General features: G+C 39.9%; 1 protein-coding gene across 1 annotated transcript in view; it reads left to right on the forward strand.

Moving 5' to 3' along the window:
• The first annotated feature begins 840 nt into the window (after nt 1-840).
• The window catches only part of l(2)k14505 (ATP synthase mitochondrial F1 complex assembly factor 2 homolog l(2)k14505), a 116990-nt gene continuing 101801 nt past the window's right edge, over nt 841-16029 (forward strand). Inside the window, exon 1 of the mRNA XM_090407318.1 lies at nt 841-907. The gene's annotated coding sequence lies outside the window, so the exon portion shown is untranslated. The remainder of the gene's footprint in view (nt 908-16029) is intronic.

Consider the following 16029-nt stretch of genomic DNA (forward strand, 5'->3'; position numbering starts at 1 on the left):
TATCATACCACTCCTTAAATGCATTAACTGTTTCGCTCTCACCACTCCATCAGGTAATGCATTCCATGGTTCAACCAGCCTCCATGCAAAAAACCACTCCTCACCCTCTTTCTCACAGTTTCCTTTCGTAACTTCCAGGGATGGCCCCTTGTCATGACTCCTTCCCGCTGTTCAACCAAGCGAAAGAAATCCCCAGTGTCAACCCTGTAACCACCTCTCAACAGTTTAAAAGTCTCGATCATATCACCCCTCCTTCTTCTATCCATCAAACTCTGCAGTATCACAATATCAGAATCACAACGGAAACAGGAGACCAGACCTGCACAAAATAGTTTAAGTGAGGTCTTATCAAGGCCTTGTAAAGAGGCAAAATGACATCCTTATCTTTACGTGTGAAGGTTCATTTCAGCATTGCAATTATCTTTTGAGTTGTATTTTGCAATCTTTGGCACATGACCTCTGAGCTTCAACTTTCTATCTACTAACACTCCGAGATCCCTAACCTTATCAGTTTCTTCAAGCATAATCCCACCAATATAATACGATAGTGGATATCTAATCGTACCGAAGTGAATGACTTTGCATTTACTGAGATTGAACTGACACCCATTTTCCCATGCCTACAATTCCAGCCTATTCAAATTATTCTGCGAGTACTGCATATCAGCAGCATTCCTGAAATGAGCATTATATTTTTGGAAAAGTTAATTGGAGGATAATGTTGTAGCTAAACAGAGAAAATTATCATCAACTAGTTCATGTTCTGTATATTGTTATGTTGTTTCCTATAGGAGCATTCTGAAAGATTGTATGAAATGGATATGAAACTCGTGATATGGATACAAGAGGGATGATGGACAGATATCAAAAAGTAGTATATTAAGGAGCAGAGACCAGGAGAAAGCAGGTGACTAGTGATGTACCACAATACTTGAATCATTGTTTAATTTGTTGAAAATTTATTTATCACTAGGTTAGACTATAATAGATTTAGTTTAATCCTTTATCCCAGTGAGAGCAAACAAAGTTTGCGCCTGAAAATATCTTCAGGACTAAATATAAATATATATATATATATAAATATATATATATAAATATAAATATATATATAAATATAAATATACTATAGTGTTGTACTATCTTATCCAGTAAGTAGTGCAACACCAAGGCAACTCGTGGCAAAGGTGGAGCAAGCTACCAGGCACTTCTAACCCAGTATCTCCCATAATGCAAAACACATTTCCTATGTGGATATGTATACTGTTATGCATTAAAGGGATTGGCCATCTACCCAGACTAGTTTCGACCTTTATTGAGGTCTCTTCAGTGGGAGCCAGGCCCAGAGCTGGAGATACCAGGCAGAAGCAGTAGCAAGTCATCTGTGCCTATGGGAGTTGCCAAAAGGTTTATCACCTTTTTTTAAAAATTACTCTGGATTTAGAGAAAGATGTTGAAAATTTATTTATCACTAGGTTAGACTATAATAGATTTAGTTTAATCCTTTATCCCAGTGAGAGCAAACAAAGTTTGCGCCTGAAAATATCTTCAGGACTAAATATAGTGTTGTACTATCTTATCCAGTAAGTAGTGCAACACCAAGGCAACTCGTGGCAAAGGTGGAGCAAGCTACCGCATAACAAGCTAATGCATAACAGTATACATATCCACATAGGAAATGTGTTTTGCATTATGGGAGATACTGGGTTAGAAGTGCCTGGTAGCTTGCTCCACCTTTGCCACGAGTTGCCTTGGTGTTGCACTACTTACTGGATAAGATAGTACAACACTATATTTAGTCCTGAAGATATTTTCAGGCGCAAACTTTGTTTGCTCTCACTGGGATAAAGGATTAAACTAAATCTATTATAACATTGTTTAATTTGTACATAGATAATGTGCAACCTGGTTGACCGAGAGGTTAGCATATTTGCTCTCCAGCCAAAAGGCTGTGGGTTCAAATCCTGCCATGGATGTTTGTGATTGTGAAAATACTAGTGGTGGGCAATAGATAGTGTTGGTGTAGATAATGTGGTTCACTGTAGTTCATGGAGTGAGTGGTGAAGACAGAGAGTTGTAGAGTAGGTGCCCTCCCTCGATAAGTCTTTGGACTCCTTGGAGGTATCATATAATAATAATAATATAGGAAATGATTGAAGGGAAATATTCATTTGTTTGCTGATGGATAATTGGGTAGTGTAATTGTTAATCAAGGTAATGTACAAAGTTTGCAGGATGAGTTAAATAGGCTGAAAGTGTGGGCAAACGATAATTGTGTGTGCTACTTGGATGTCATAAAGTGTAAAGTTAATTGTTAAATACTACATTCCAAATTGAATCCCATCATTTTGGAATGTAGTGGAACTTCATCAATGTAATGTGCACTACATTGATGATACTATATCCAGGAAATTGATGAAGTTGGGGATTTGGAATGTTGGTGATAGGAAGTTGAATTCAGAGGGCATTTGCAAAAATGGTCAAGGTAGCTCATAGGATTACTTGGTTACTGAAGAACACACAAGCAAAGATAAAGAAGTTCATCTCTTTATAAGATTTTGATACAGCTAGGGATCGCAGCATCTGGATTTCTTGGGGATGAGGAAGTAGTGAAGATGATTCAGAGGTGAAGTGTGCGGGGTTGCAACCCACAAATTAAAGGTTGCAAAAGTTAGTTGATGGGCAGAAAAGAAGGGATATGATAGACATTTAAGTTACTAAAAGATTAATGCCTTCGAAATATTTCAGCACTTGGCTAGAGGTGGTAGAATAAGAGGAATAGATTTTTCACTTGGAAATGTGGATTCATTGTGGAATTGGTTGTTGTTGCTATGTGACTGTCAGCATTTCAGTTATTTTATAACAAAAGTTATGGAAATATCATGGGTTGCCTGAGGAGAGTGGTATTAGAATGCATGCCTAGGGCCAAGTGGATAAACTATTCAGGAGTTAAATGGATGAATCACATCTTTAAGCAGGAACTGGAAGATAATAATAATAATCAAAAACATTGCAAAAGGAATATAACAGAAAATGTGACTGTGCTGATATTAGCAGTGTAAAGTATACTAGCACAGCATGGTAAGGAAAGAAAAATCAGATTATGAGAGGAATTAGCTGAATAGATCAAATGAAATCTTAGCGTTATTTTGCTATATAACAGTTATGTGATTATTGAAGGATAACTTTAATGTAGCCTAATTTGACAGAATTAGTAAATTCTAGTACAAGAAATAGTTGAGTTACTAGCGATCACTTTGCAAAGGTGTATCATCCATTTAAAGATATTACAGTTACATATTGCAACTGTAATATCTTTAAATGGATGTTGCAACAGAGACCAAGGTGAGAATTGAGGTAAATGAAGTAGAGGTGCTCAGCATATTGAGAGATCAGTGTAAATACAGGCAGTGGAATTGGATGGGATGTTAGTCTTTAGGCTATGAGAATGTGCAAGAGAACTGGCAGTGTCTTTAACCAAGCTGTTTAATTTAAGTGTCAGCTCTGGCAAGATTCCAAGAGTGGAAAAATAACAAGATAGTGCTATTATGTAAAGCAGCCTCCAAGACAGAAATAGCAAATTACAGACTGATTACTATCTGAGGAGTGGTGGTTGGGTATTAGAAAAATTGGTTAAAGGCAGAATTCAAGAATGAGTGGATAGGAATCTGATAATAAAATCAGATTCCTATCCACTCTGCTGGAGGTCGGTGCTTGGTGAAAAGTAGACTATCTGAGTAATTTGCTTGCATTTTTTTAATAGTGACATTTAAGTTGGATAAAGTAAAAAATTGCGCTATGGTACTTCTATATTTTGTCAAAGCATTTGGCAGCATAAATACCACATAGAAAACTGTTATATAAGTTGGAGCTGATGGAATAGATAAGAAGCTGGTAGCATGGAAAGGAAGGTGACTGACAGACAGAAACCAGAGAGTAGTATTCAGAAGAATGAGTGACCAGTGGAGTGCCTACTTAACTGAAATGATATGGCTGTTTTTCAGATATCCTGCACTTATATTACTTTAGCCAGACTGTTAAATTTGTTGCTGTTCATCATGATGAACATTATCATCAAATTCCTGATATGTACCCTCAAGGGAGGGTGTAGGATATTATGATAGTACTACATGAAAAGGTTATATCATTACAACGGACAGTCTTCCTCCATCTCTGCTAAGCACTGAGACAACATAAGACTAAAATCCTACATAGAAGCATGTGAAATGCTCAAACATGATCCGAATCTGAATAAAAATGGTCTAACCATTCCAAGAATGTGGAGGACCCATCTGCAACCTTCATAGCAACCACGAAGAAAAATCTCAATACAAGAAGACTTGGTGAAGTGTTTTTTTTTTGTTTTGTTTTGTTTTGTTTTCCTGAAAATTCAATAGCAACCCGTACTGTACAAATCCAGAAGAATCCTAGTATGTGAGGATTTTTTTTTTTTTTTATCACTAGAGGACAGGCTAAGAAAAAAGATTAGTTAACAACGCAGATGTAATTTACCTGTATAGAGTGCAAGCATGTAGCTTGGTTCTTATACACATGTATCCTTCTGATGATGACCTCAATACAGGGGTCGAAACATCAAGTTATTATTTTATTATTAATCAGTAAAATAATGTTTTCAACATGTGTGTTTTTTTTTATTATTATTATTATTTGACAATTCCAGGGAGTCCAAAGACTCATCGAGGGAGAGTGTGCCAGCATCGAACGATTGTTCCCCTTCCAACTACTAACTGCACTCAAACTTACTTAACTGAGCAATTAGTAGCAGAGGCTCTACCAAATGACCAACCTTTGCCGGCTGTTCCTAAATTCTAAATATGAATGCTGATCACCGTGTAACCTTAAAAAAAATTGCAAGTAAACGATTAAAAGTATATCATCATTGAACAAAGTTTTAATTTTTATTAAACAAATAAATAATATGATATAATTATGTTACTATTTACTTTTAATGAGATGGATGAGCTTCTCGGCCTTGCAGAGTTGCTGGATATCTGGCTGAATATTGGTCAACTTCATTCGAAGATTGGCACACACATACACACACAAAAACGATTTCTGTGTTTTGTTTTATTTGAAGAAGCAATGAAAATCCTTTCTCACAAAGATAAGTTGTAAAAAACTGCATGATGATTTTCAATGCTTCAGATAATTCGGGAAATTCACTTTTCACTGAAGGCGAGATCCAGAATCGAGCCAAACCATGATCGTGGAATTGCATTTTAAGCCCACTGTCACTTGAAAGCTCAATTAGCTGTTTTTTTTTTCGTTAATGAAAGGTCGTTCTCGTGACTGCAAGCCTGAAATGGATCGTGAATCCACAGAAATTTCTTATAAAAGCTATTCAGAAAATATGTTTCCAAATTCTGTTTCAGAGTTTTGAGGTGGATGCAAACCCTTTCCCAGTGGTTAAATTCTAAACTAATAAGTTTCGGGGCCCTATACAAAATAACCAATTGTATTTACCTTTTGAATACTATCTGGGAAAGCTCCAAACCTCCTCATCCCTTTCATCACACTTTCGTAATCAGGCTAATGTTGATATTGACTTTATATACACATTCAAAACTGTAAACAATTGTTGAATAAAAACACAATAATGTAGGCATAATTACTGTCTTCTTCTTCTTCTTCTTCTTCTTCTGCAGCTTCTCCCACTTAAGTGGGGTCACTGTTTATTATGAGTCTCCTCCACACCTTCCTGTCTTGGGCTGTCACCACATTCAAGTTCTTCATCTTCAAGTCCTCTTCTACCAGCTCCCTCCATCTCTTCTTTGGCCGCCCACGCTTCCGCCTTCCTTGCACATCCATCTGCATGACCCTTCTTCCCACATATTTGTCCTCCCTCCTCATCACATGACCAAACCATTTCAACCTTGCCTCCTGTATTTTCGCTCCTAAGTTCGTAACTTTCACTGTTCCCCTGACATAGTCATTTCTCAGATGATCCTTTCTGGTCACACCGCACATCCACCTAAGCATTCTCATCTCTGCTACTTCCATCCTGCTAATGTTATTTTTCCTCAGGGCCACAGTTTCTATAGCATATGTCATAGCTGGCCTCACTACTGTCCTATAAATTTTGCCTTTCAGATTGATCGGCACCCTCTTATCACATAACACTCCAGCCATCTCCCTCCAGTTCCTCCAACCTGCTTGTATCCTGCATCCCACTTCCTTCTCACCTCCTCCATCTTCTTCCACTGTCGAACCTAAGTATCTAAAGTCTCTCACCTTCCTGATGACATTTCCTTCCAGCTCCAGGTCTGTCTCCTGGCCACCGCCCACTAACCAACACATATACTCTGTCTTACTTCTGCTCAGTCTCATACCTCTCTCTTCCAGTACTTTTCTCCATCTTTCCAGTTTAGTTTCTGCTTCTTCTCTTGAATCTACACACAGCAAGATGTCATCTACATACAACATTGTCCAAGGTGCATCTTCTCTCACCTCCTCTGTTACCACCTCCATCACAATATTAAACAGAAACGGACTTAATGCTGACCCTTGATGCAAGCCAACTGTTACTTGAAAACTTTCTGTCTGTCCCAAACAGGTCCGAACACTTGTCTTCACATTTCTGTACATTTCCTGCACCAACCTGACATATTTCTCCGGCACCTTCTTCTCCCTCAGACACCTCCAGACTTCTTGCCTTGGCACTCTATCGTATGCTTTCTCCAGATCAATAAATAACAGATGTGGCGCCCTTTGTTTCTCTCGATATTTTTCCATCATCTGTCGTAACCCAAAGATAGCATCTGTTGTTGATCTTCCAGGCATGAAGCCAAATTGTTCCTTTGCAATCTCCACCTCCTCCCTCAATCTACCATCAAGAACCCTTTCTAGGATCTTCATTGTGTGGGACATCAACTTTATTCCTCTGTAATTTTTACAGTCTTGTGCATCCCCTTTACCCTTGTAGATGGGAACAAGAGTACTCTCCCTCCATTCCTCGGGTATATTTTCCTGTTGGCAAACTTTCATGAACAGGTCCCACAGCAGGTCAATTCCCTCTTCCCCCAGTGCCTTCCATGCCTCCACTGGAATTCTGTCGGGGGCCCACCGCTTTTCCATTCCTCATCCTCTTCATGGCCTCCGTCACTTCCATTCTACTGATGTTCTGCACCATCCCCTCAGAAGGCTGCCCATCTCCTCTGTGAGTCCTTGCATTTTCCTCATTCAGAAGTCCCTCAAAGTATATTTTCCATCTGTTTCTTATGTAGGCATAATTACTGTAAAGGCAGAAAAGTCACAAAACAGAAAAATGTTCCTACAAAATAACCAATTGTATTTACCTTTGAATGCGATCTACTGGTCGAGTGTCCAGCAAGTCAGCAAATCTTTCTTTTCATTCAGCGTGTTAATATTATCGCATTGCAACTGATGGGAATTCTGTGTTTCTGTGGATTCATTAGAGATCTTCTCTTCAGAAACTACACACAAACTATCATTACAAACTCATTTTGTATTGTCACTGTCATCCCGTGAACACACACAGTTCTACAGTCATAAATACTTAACCCCCCTTGAGGGGGCTCAACTTGTCCCAGTAGGGATGGGGGAGAAATAGGGAGGAAACCCCATACGAATAAATAAAACTGTCATCCGAGCTATTTTTCTGTTTAAAAAAGGTACCAATGTACTTATCCATAATTTAAATACCTTACTTACTTGAATATAACATTTGTATTTGTAACATTGGTAGTGTTTGCAGAGAGCTTCTGAAAAGATAAGCATTATTTTGAGAAAAAATTGGCAATATTGATTTATATTAACGTAGTATTATTTGTTTTTGGTAACTTGGTCTGTCTGTGTGATTTTTGGTGTGATTTCCGCTTTATCTAAACTAGTAGTTTAAAGATACGATTGATAGTGTAGCACATGGCAGCAATGCGACGAAAAAAATAAAGGCGACCAAAACTTCGCCATCTTTGTTCAAAAACTTTAATTTAAGGGAATTCGTCCAGTGTGATGTGTGCGGGATGTATGCTTTTACAAAAGAGGCTGGAGTCTGGATAGATAATGATAGTGGTGGGAGACTTTGCCGAAAATGTAAGGAAAGTGAGGAATTGAAGTGTGTGTCAGGTTGTGAGATAGTAGTTGTAGAAGAAAGCCGGAATGTGAGAGAAAATAGTGGTTTGATAGTAAATTGTGATGTTGTACAAGATAGCAATGAGAGCGGCGATGAAAGAGAGTGTGAAGGTAATTATACAGAGAGAGAAAATGGTTTGAATGATGAAAAAAATTAGAAATTAGCTGTAATGAGTGAGACTGCATGGTTACGCGAGTAATACATAAGGTGAATTGGCAGTTGGAGCAACTGCAAAACTCTTTCCTGAGTGACTCAGCTAACAGAAATAAACAAGTGTATGAAAGGAAAAATAAGCGTATGACTTGGAGTGTTTCAGAAATGAAGGAAAGAGTGTTGTACGGTGACTCGTTAGTGAGAGGTGTGATAGATGAGAGTTTGACTAAATCGTACTTACTGGGTGCGAAAATTAAGGATGTAAGTGAGAGTATTAGAGCGCAAAAGCAGAGGGTGAAAGAAATGATAGTCATAGTGGGAACGAATGATTTGAAAGGAGATAAATTTGATGGGCGAAAGTATTTTGTACAAGATGAATGGATTTAGTGTGCGAAGACTGGAAAAAGTGTTGCTGAGTGAAGTGAGAGTGGATGTGCAAAATCAGGGAAACTAGAACTTTTAAGGAGGGGAGGAAGTGGATATACAGTCTGCTCCTCTTGCACACCCAGTCTCTCATTTTCTATACTCGTATCACTCACTTCCCCATTCATATCCACCTCTTCAATCTCTCCTGTCTTACTCTTCTGCTCTTCCACATCACTCCCCCTCTCGATCTGATTCATTCTCTCTATTCACTTTTCTACCTTCCAACAGCAGTCTCTCCAAGTGACTCACACCATAACCACTGAAATGCAGTCCATCACTCCCACACAGCTCACTTCGTCCCTCAAACTCATTGCACACATTAACAAACTGTACTCCCATCCCCTAACACATTTCAGTCAGCATATCATTCATAATCCTTGCTCTCCATAAGCAGCACCCAACTGTACATTTTGTTCCGTTAGTCTCAATCTCACACCAAATAGCCTTAAATGAACTCTTTTCACTATCCTGCAATACAACTTCTATTCTCCTTGGTTGCAGTTCATCAGCTATCATCAATAACACTCCTCCCCCCATTTTATTCTCTCTGTCCCTCCTGAACACACTATACCCTACACATTCTATCCCACTAACTATATCATCTTCAGTCAGCCATATTTCACTAATGCCAATAACCTGTGGCCAGGAATTATTAGAGGTAGTGAAAGAAAAGACTGATAGAGTTAGGTGTATTTTGATGGGCGAAAGTATTTTGTACAAGATGAATGGATTTAGTGTGCGAAGACTGGAAAAAGTGTTGCTGAGTGAAGTGAGAGTGGATGTGCAAAATCAGGGAAACTAGAACTTTTAAGGAGGGGAGGAAGTGGATATACAGACATAAGTGAGGCAGTCGAGTGTAAGAACGTATATAATGAGCCCGAGCCAGTACGAAGGACAGGAAATCAGAATGGGATAGTTAGGGGGGGACAAATGGACCACTGCATTTCATGTATACTAATGCCAGGAGTATTAGGAACAAGAAGAAAGAATTTTTGGCCTTGGTTGGCTCTTCCTGGCCACAGGTTATTGGCATTAGTGAAATATGGCTGACTGAAGATGATATAGTTAGTGGGATAGAATGTGTAGGGTATAGTGTGTTCAGGAGGGACAGAGAGAATAAAATGGGGGGAAGGAGTGTTATTGATGATAGCTGATGAACTGCAACCAAGGAGAATAGAAGTTGTATTGCAGGATAGTGAAAAGAGTTCATTTAAGGCTATTTGGTGTAAGATTGAGACTAACGGAACAAAATGTACAGTTGGGTGCTGCTTATGGAGAGCAAGGATTATGAATGATATGCTGACTGAAATGTGTTAGGGGATGGGAGTACAGTTTGTTAATGTGTGCAATGAGTTTGAGGGACGAAGTGAGCTGTATGGGAGTGATGGACTGCATTTGAGTGGTTATGGTGTGAGTCACTTGGAGAGACTGCTGTTGGAAGGTAGAAAAGTGAATAGAGAGAATGAATCAGATCGAGAGGGGGAGTGATGTGGAAGAGCAGAAGAGTAAGACAGGAGAGATTGAAGAGGTGGATATGAATGGGGAAGTGAGTGATACGAGTATAGAAAATGAGAGGCTGGGTGTGCAAGAGGAGCAGGGAAACGGGGAAGCTCAGGGTGGACAGGGGTACACAGCGTGAGAAAGGTGGATACTCCAAGAGGAGGTGAGAACATGTGTAGGTAGGAAAGAAATGGGATACAGGGATCAAGATGAAACAGTTGGAATTGAAAAGGGTTCTAAAATGAAGAAGTAGAAAGGGAAATGGCCCCAGTCGAGCATGGAGAGATCACATCGAGTGAGTGGTATCAGTGGAACTAGCTGTAAATCAAGAAATGAGTTGTTGTGTTTGTATACAAATGCTAGAAGTATAAGAAACAAGACAGATGAAATGGTTGCACTAATTGTGTCTGTTCACCCAAAGATTGTCAGAATAAGTGAGACATGGTTGGAAGAGGGTGACATCCTGACAGGAATAGAGATGGAAGGGTATGATGTGTTTTGTGAGGATAGAAGGGATAAAAAGGGAGGAGGAGTGCTATTGATGATAGAGAAAGAATTATGTCCATACAAAGTAGAGATGCAAGGCGGAAATAGTGCTAGTGGTTTTGAGGCAGTATGGTGTGAGATAGAGGGGAATGGAATCAAATACTTGGTAGGATATTGTTATAGACCAGGTAATGTGGATGGTGTTGATAGTGAAATGTATAGTCAAATCAGCCAAGCAAATAAGAAAAGGGTGATCATTATGGGTGATTTTAATTACAGCAATATAGACTGGAATGATGAGATAGCAACTGGAAGTAAAGAAAATGAGTTTCTTGAGTTTTTGAGGGATAACTACCTCAGACAGTATGTAACAGAGGGCATGCAAGGATTAAGGGTCTTGGATTTGGTCATCTCATCAGAGGATGTAATTATAAATGAGGTGTCAAATCATCCACAATCGGTGAGAGTGACCATGAGGTGATTACCTGGGTGGGTGCCGGCAGTGTGAGGACCCCTATGAGAAAAGGGGATATGTGGAACTACAAGGGGGGGGGGTGATTATGAAGAGCTCAGGAGAGAGCTTGCAGGTGTAGCATGGAATGAGGAGTTAGCTGGAAAAGAGATCAATGCAGCTTGGGGGATTTTCAAAAACTATCTAGTAGATGCAATGTCTAAATGTATTCCAAGGTTGAGAAGGTTAAATAAGGTTGGTGTGAGATGGATGAATAAAGAGATTAAGCATGCGATACAGAGAAAGGGGGCATTGTGGTGGCAGCATAACAGAAGTGGAAATAACCAATTTCATGAGGTTTACAAAGACCAGCCAAGGAGTGTGACTTGGTTGGTGAGAGTAGCTAAAGAGAGGTATGAACAGCAGTTAGCTAATGAAGCCAAAAAAAATCCTAGGGAGTTCTTTCAATATGTAGCCAGCAAAAGAAAGAATGATTATGGAAGGATGACATTGATTGGAGAAAATGGTATAAAGACAACTGTTGCAGAATGTGTGGTGGAGGAACTTAATGAGCAGTTCATAAAGATCTTTCAATCTTGTGAATGTGACTTCATGGAGAGATTGAGAGCAGTTGATGATGGGGAGGAGAGACTGACTGTAAGTGAGCAAGAGGTGTATGGGGAGTTCAGCAAACTAGATGTAAATAAGGTTGTGGGACATGATAACATATCACCGTGTATTCTAAAGCAATGTGCAAGAGAGCTGATGCTGCCCTTGACATTTTTTTTTGTATGAGTCTTGCACTGGGTCAAGTTCCTAAGGAGTGGAAGGAGGGCAAGATTGTGCCACTTCATAAAGGAGGTGATCAAACTCGAGCATCAAACTATAGGCCTATCTGTGTGTCAGGTGTTGTGGTTGAGTTGTTGGAGAAGCTTGTGAGAACTAGGATCCAGAGTTGGGTTGACAACAATGGTATTATCTTTGATGGACAGCATGGATTTGCTAAAGGGAGGTCATGTTTTAGTAATCTACTTACTTATTAAATAAAGTGACTGCTTCCTTGGACAGAGGAGAAGGAGTCACAGTAATATACTTGGATTTCTCAAAGGCTTTTGATAGAGTACCTCATGATAAGTTGACAGTCAAACTAGAGCAGATGGGGTTGGATATTAGATTAGTGCATTGGACTGGAGACTGGCTGTCTGATAGGTATCAACAAGTTGTGTATGGGGGTGCAATATCCAGGAAAAGGAAAGTCACTAGTGGAGTGCCTCAGGAGTTTGTTTTACGGCCATTACTGTTTAACTTGTATATTAATGATATTGGCAAAGATTTGGATGGAGATATTCAATTGTTTGCAGATGATGCAAAGTTGGGATGAACCATAAAGAGTAGTGAAGATGTTGAGGCCTTGCAAGAAGATTTGAATAAATTGAGTGATTGGGCACGGAAATGGGGATGTGAGTTTCAATGTTGCAAAATGTAAAGTTTTAAAATTTGGAAAACAAAGATGGGATGCAGAATTTATGCTTGGTGAGAATATATTATTGGAGGTAGAGGAAATAAGAGATCTGGGGGTAATAGTGGATAAAGATCTAAAATTTAGGGGCACATCGCCAAAATTGCAAAGACAACACAAAGGCTTCTGGGAATGATGCGGAGGACACTGACGTGTAAAAGTAGGGAGATTCTTGTTCCGTTGTTTAAGCCTTTGATTAAGCCACACATGGACTATTGTGCCCAGATTTGGTCACCAGGTTTTCAGCAGGATGAAGAGATGTTGGAAAGGGTCCATAGGCGACTGACTAAGGTAGTTCTTGACCTCTGGAATGTTGAGTATGAGGAAAGATTGAGGAGATGCAATTTGCAGAGTCTGGTGGGCAGGAGGAAGAGGGGAGATATGATAGAGACCTACAAGTTGGTAACGGGTTGTTATAGAATCAATGGTGGAGAAGTTCTACAGAGAATAGTGGGAGATCAGGGGAGAACCAGAGGTCATCCCTGGAAACTGTATAAAGAGGATGTGAGTAGGGGAGTGAGAGGCATGTTTTTTTTTTTGTGCAGAGTTGTGAATGATTGGAATACCTTGCCTGAGAGTGTGTCTGCAAGGAATTTGAGTGTGTTTAAGACATGGTATGATGAGATGTGTGTGTGTGTGATAAAAGGACCTCTCAGATGAGTCTTTAACTCCATGAGGTCTTGGGATAATAATAGACCAGGGTAATGGAATAGATGGTGGAGATAGTATGCATATACATATTGATGAAATAAGTGGAATGAGGGTAATTATTATGGGGGATTTCAACTATGGTAACATTGATTGGAAGGAGGAGAGGACACATGTGAGGAAGGAACTGGATTTTATTCAGTTACTAAGGGATAACTCTCTGAGACAGCATGTAATAAAAAATACTAGGGGTTCAAGAGTGCTCGACCTAGTAATAGCATCTAGAAATTTGACTGTAATGAATATGACTATGTTGCCACCTATTGGTGAGAGTGATCATAGGGTCTTGACTCGGGAGGTGGCTAAATGTGTGAAATTTTCAATTAAGACAGTGTACTTGTGGAATTACTGTGCTGGCAAGTATGGCAACCTTAGCAGATTGCTTGGTTTAGTGCCATGGCATGTAAAACTGCAAGGGCTGGATGTTGATAGGGCATGGAAGAGGTCAAGGAGCATTTTATTATTATTATTACATCACACCTCCAGGAAATTCAAAGACTCATTGAGGGAGGGCATCCACTCTACAACTTCTCCTTTCACCACTCCACCAACCTTCATCATCTAACATGAACACCATCTACTGCCACCTATCACCACTGGTACTTTCACAGACAATCAGAAACATCCATGCCCACAGAGGGATTCGAACCCGCAACCTTTTGGCTGGAGAGCAGATACGCTAACCATTCGGCGAACCAGGCCGGCAGGAGGTAATGGCTGACTGTATACCTAGAGTCCGAATAATAAATCATGTAGGGGTTAAATGGAAAAATAACACCATTAAACTTGAGTTGCAAAAAATTAACAACTATGGAAGGAATTTAAGGAGAAAAGTGACCTGCAGGCACATGACCGGTATAAAGCTCAGGTCTGAAGGATAACTAGTGTGATAAGAAAAGCAAAAGTGGATTATGAAAGGAAAAATAGCCATGCAAGCTAAAGATAATCCCAAACATTTCTTTCAATATGCTGTAAGTAAAAGAAAAACTATACACGGTAGAATGATTTTAAGGAATGCCGATGGTAGGGTGGTCACTGAATCAGTCGATATAGTGGAATTACTGAGTGAGCACTTTGCAAGAGTATATCATCCAGGTGGTGACATTGAAGGAATGAAAGAACCATTAGTTTATATGGGAATTGTGGTGAATGAAGTGGAGGTGAATAGTCTATTACAGAACCTTAATGTAAATACATCTGTGGGATTGGATGGTATACCAGCACTGGGCTTACGTGAAGCTGCCAAAGAATTGTCAGTGCCCCTGACCATATTGTTTAATCTGAGTCTCGGGCCTGGTTTAGTCCCGAAGGGGTGGAAAGAGGGGAAAATAGTTCCACTGCATAAAGGAGGATCCAAGACTAATGTTGCAAATTACTGACCAATCAGGAGTCATTATCAGTCTTGGAGAAAGTAGTCAAGGGAAAAATACAGGAATGAATTGATGAAAATGAGATACTGTATGTGGGACAGCATGGTTTTGTGAAGGGTAGATCATGCCTCAGTAACTTGCTCAGGTTTTATAACTCAGTGATGGCTGAGCTGGATAAGGGTAAAGGGTTTACAGTGATACTGCTGGACCTGGCTAAGACCTTTGACAGGATACCACATGGAATTCTAATCCATAAACTGCAACATATGGGAAAGGATATAGGGTTATTGAGATGGATATGAGGGTGGTTGATGGAGAGATACCAGAGAGTAGTTTACTCAGGAGTAGAGTCCAAAAGATGGCCTGTGACTAGTGGTATGCCGCAGGGTTCTGTTCTTGGACCACTGCTGTTTAATTTGTTCATTAACAATACAGGGAAGGAACTGAGAGGGATGGTTCATTTGTTCACTGATGATGCAAAGTTGGGTAGGGCAATAGTGAATGCAGAAGATGTCAAAATTTTGCAGGATGATTTGGATAGATTGGAGGTCTGGGCTAAGGAGAATGGATGTCAATTTAATGTGGCAAAATGTAAGGTTATGCATTTTGGGGTGAAAAGATTAGCAGCAGTATATCACGTTAGTGGAACTGTACTCCAGGAGATTGATGAGGCCAGGGACTTGGGAGTGTTGGTGGATAGGGAGTTGAAGTTTAGGGGGCACATTGCAAAAGTGGCTAAATCAGCTCATCAAATTCCTTGAATGCTGAAGAATTCTTTGATGAGCAGAGATAAGCACGTTATTGTTCCTTTGTATCGAGCCTTGATAAGACCCCATCTTGACTACTGTGCCCAGTTATGGGCACCAGGGTTTCTTATTGACGGAGAGGAGGTTAAGAGGATCCACAGGTGAGTGACCAAGATGATAGCAGGTCTATGGAATGAACCTTATGAAAACAGGTTGAAGATTTGTGGATTGGAGAAATTGGTTGATAGGCAGAAAAGGGGAGATATGATCGAGACATTTAAATTGCTGAAGGGATTCTATAGGATTAATTCAGAGGATATTTTTGAGAACAGGACTGGTGGTGGAAGGACTAGGGGCCATCCATGGAAGCTGGGCAAGAGTGTGGTTAGTAAGGGTGTTAGAGCTGGATTTTTTACTTTTAGAGTGGTGAATGAGTGGAATAAGCTGCCAGAGTCTGTTGTGGATGCTATGACAGTGAATGAGTTCAAGGCAAAGTATGATAGATACTGTGTGAATGTCGAACAGTTGTGATGGACATGATGTTTAGGGCCTCCCTCGAT

The sequence above is a fragment of the Typopeltis vanoorti genome, chromosome 17 (genome assembly GCF_054136105.1).
Source record: "Typopeltis vanoorti isolate ZY-2024b chromosome 17, IOZ_Tvanoo_1.0, whole genome shotgun sequence".
NCBI classification, from domain to species: domain Eukaryota; kingdom Metazoa; phylum Arthropoda; class Arachnida; order Uropygi; family Thelyphonidae; genus Typopeltis; species Typopeltis vanoorti.